Source organism: Bufo bufo, chromosome 1, assembly GCF_905171765.1.
Source record: "Bufo bufo chromosome 1, aBufBuf1.1, whole genome shotgun sequence".
Lineage (NCBI taxonomy): Eukaryota > Metazoa > Chordata > Amphibia > Anura > Bufonidae > Bufo > Bufo bufo.
In genome coordinates this window covers 319,704,760-319,708,949 of record NC_053389.1, presented here as the reverse complement: position 1 = coordinate 319,708,949, position 4,190 = coordinate 319,704,760, and positions in this window count along the sequence as shown.

Below are 4,190 nucleotides of genomic sequence, written 5' to 3'. Positions count from 1 at the left end.
AATACACATTCTGCATCCAAGTGTTGCAAAACTCACAGGGGCACCACGTCAGCTATAGGGTGCCATGTGTATCCTTGTAGTGTCTGACACTAATGATGCACTTAGTGCCCAGGGCACACCTAGTATGCCCTCTTAACAGCAGACATCCCAACCTGCAAAAACTCATTTCAGGGAGGTGCACTTCTCATTTCAGGGAGGTTTTCTTTTTTTTTCTTTCACAAACTTTTTATTACATTTTCCAAACATATGCATTATCTGCACACTTTGCTCTATGGTGTGGAGGACCGGGTTCATTACCCTGCCCCAAATTATCATATTTATGTATATGATTAAAGGGATTCTGTCACCACCTATAAGCCCTGTGAGCTAAACATATGCTCATGTCCAGGGTGTCATTCTGATTTCTAAGGTGGCCTTATAAAAGCTATTTGTAGCCTTATAAAAGCTATTTGTGGCTTTATTCTGCGGAAAAACAGGTTTTACTAACCTGTCAATCATTGAATTAAGGTGCCCAAGCAGGGGGAGGTCTGTGGATGCATGGTGCCCGGCCGCACGCATCGCCGTTCGTGCCCAGCGCCGCCTTCTACTCCTCAGTGCCGCCTCCCTCCCTCCCCCTCCTCCCGCTTTGAGATCCCGCGCGTGCGCACAGGCTCAGTCTGATGCGCCGTTGCGGACTACTGGCATCGGCTTCTTCTTGCACTGTGCGCACGCGCCGAGAAGGGGACACTGCTACAGGTTGCCGGAAAGGTTTACTGCGAGTAAACTAGAGATGGGAAGTTCATTCAAATGAACCGATTCATGAATCGAATCTTCGGTTCATTCGCTGAGCTGACAAGAAGCAAATGAACCGAAGCTTAGGTTGCACAATACGCATGCGCGGATGCTTCGATTCACTTGCTGACTCGCTGAGTCGGCTCTTGGTCTGAGTCAGGAAGTTTATTCTTTAAAACCCTGTGTGTAATCATCTACCCCACTGTAGGAAATAAACAAGCATCCAGGGGGTGTTAATTTAACACTGGGGTAAATAATATAATTAAAATGGAGGGTTAGGGCTCTTTCACACCTGCGTTCTTGTCTTCCGGCATAGAGTTCCGTCGTCGGGGCTCTATGCCGGAAGAATCCTGATCAGGATTATCCTAATGCATTCTGAATGGAGAGAAATCCGTTCAGGATGCATCAGGATGTCTTCAGTTCCGGAACGGAACGTTTTTTGGCTGGAGAAAATACCGCAGCATGCTGCGCTTTTTGCTCCGGCCAAAAATCCGGAACACTTGCCGCAAGGCCGGATCCGGAATTAATGCCCATTGGAAGGCATTAATCCGGATCCGGCCTTAAGCTAAACGTCGTTTCGGCGCATTGCCGGACCCGACATTTAGCTTTTTCTGAATGGTTACCATGGCTGCCGGCACGCTAAAGTCCTGGCAGCCATGGTAAAGTGTAGTGGGGAGCGGGGGAGCAGTATACTTACCGTCCGTGCGGCTCCCCAGGCGCTCCAGAGTGACGTCAGGGCGCCCCAAGCGCATGGATCATGTGATTGCATGGATCACGTCATCCATGCGCATGGGGCGCTCTGACATCATTCTGGAGCGCCCGGGGAGCCGCACGGACTGTAAGTATACCGCTCCCCGCTCCCACTATGGCAACCAGGACTTTAATAGCGTCCTGGGTGCCATAGTAACACTGAACGCATTTGGAAGACGGTTCCGTCTTCAAATGCTTTCACTACACTTGCGTTTTTCCGGATCCGGCGTGTAATTCCGGCAAGTGGAGTACACGCCGGATCCGGACAACGCAAGTGTGAAAGAGGCCTTAAATGTGTAAATGTGTTAAAAAAAAAAAAAATACGTCTCTCTCAATAGTTATATAGCTACTGAATGAGACAGAAGAAGGGATGCCTTTAACATATATATCTCCTTGAGAAGCCAATTTGACCCTAAAGGGTTAATTCAACCTGTAATCTAAACTCTGTGTCCTGTCACTTCTCTTATCTCTCTGCTCTGCTATCAGTGAACCTTTCCAGGATATATTGTTTCACATGTGGATGTCAGGGAGCCGCTATCTAATAGCGGAAGACTCCCTGAACGTCCGGGAGACTTGAGATCCCTGTAACAGTATTGTGCCCATTTAGTGCCCTCAACATAGTATGATGACCCCTTACAGCCTCCCATGATGCAGTATAGTGCCCCACACTCAATAGAATGCCCCCATCACTATAGCAAGTACCCTCTAGGGATGAGTGAACCCGCGTACAAGGTTCGGGTTATCTAAGAATTCCGCTATGGATTCCACTACCATGGACTATAACTTATGGTCTGGCTGGTATTTTACGGCCCATTGACTTGCAGGCATTTTCGCTGCGCTGCTTGGGAGTCTCTGCTCTGACTCCATATAACGCATGTCTGTGTCTAGTATCACGCTGTGCTGTCAGTATGTCTGGAGACCCCCCCTGTGAATTTTTCACTCATTCTCTCTTTTTTTAAAATAAATGTTAATTACACAGGGGTGTCCCCAACAGGGAAACATTTAAAGGGGTTCTGCAGTTCTTTTAAACTGATGATCTATCCTGTGGATAGATCATCAGCATCTGATCGGTGGGGGTCTGGGACCCCCACCGATCAGCTGTTTGAGAAGGCAGCGGCACTGGCAGTAAGTGAACAGAGCTTAGCCGCGCCCAGGACAGTGATACTAGTTGTGACGTCACTGGGCCTGCAGTAAACAGCGAGAAGGTCGCGGTGCTACTACCAGCTCTGCTTCCTTTTCAAACAGCTGATCGGCGGGGGTGTCGGAAAAGAACTGCAGAGCCCCTTTAATGGGGTCATTTATCAAACTGGTGTAAAGTAGAACTGGCTTTGTTGCCAATAGCAACCAACCAGATTCCTCGTTTCATTTTGGACAGCTCCTTTGGAAAATGAAAGGCGGAATCTGACTGGTTGCTATGGGCAACTAAGGCAGTTCTAACTTACACCGGTTTGATAAATGACCCCCATAGGTTTTTTAGATTCCAGTACACTGTATATATGAATATATAATACATGAGAAAATACTACTGAGGTTTTTAAACTTAAAGGGGTTGTCTCACTTCAGTAAGTGGCATTTATCATGTAGAGAAAGTTAATACAAGACACTTACTAATGTATTGTTAGTGTCCATATTGCCTCCTTTGCTGGTGTCTTTCATTTCATGGACTGCTCGTGTCCATGTTTACCTTGCTATTCAGCATTGGTGGTCGTGCTTGTACACTATAGGAAAAAGCGTTAGCCTCTCTGGTGGTCGGGACCGTGGGAGTGCACATAGGCTGGTCTTTTTCCTATATTATGCAAGCACGACCACCACTGATGGATTGCAGGGTGGTCTGTAACCATGGAAACGAGCAGTGTATAATGTGATAGAAAAAGAAGCAATTTAAGTAATAATACATTAGTGAGTGCTTTGTTGTGGAGGGAAGTGTTAGATTTAAATATATATGTATATATCCCTACTTATATATGCATATGTATTAACCCTTTTATATACAGTGTGAGCCCAGTACATGGGCCTATCCAGGTGGTGTCAGAGGCGGCTCTAGACTTTGTGAAGCCTTAGGCAAAACTCGAACATGAGGCCCCCACGAAGATCGTTGGGATGCTCGTGATCTCCCGTACGGCGCCCCGGCTCAATCCTCAAGAAGTAAGCTGTGTCAACCACCGCGCGGAGCGGTGGTGTGGTCAATACTCCCCCTCCATGTATCTCTATGGAGGACTCGGAGATACACAAGTGCTGTATCTACGGCTCTCCCATAGATACATGGAGGGGGAGTGTTGACCACCACTCCGGGCACAAGGATATCCGGAGTACCTTACAGTAGCTTATATTCACAGTGCATATTAACACTTTGCATTAACCCTGGCTCAGTTCTCTAAATCGACCCTCCCCCCACACACCGCATTTTGCTGTACTTGCTATACAGCAGCACGTACCTCTCACATCCAGGGCCTCCCAGGTGACGTCTCCTCCTCTGTCATCATCTTCTCCATTCGGTCCGGACAACTTCTCTCAGCCTTCTCGTCTCTGCAGCGTGTGACACACAGACATCTTAGTGTCCTCACTTTTCTATCATCATCCCCCAACCTGGAGTCCCCACAGTGTTATCCTGTTGCTCGCTGTGCCCCGGCCCCAATACCCCCAAATACTATCCTGAAGAAATAATAGTG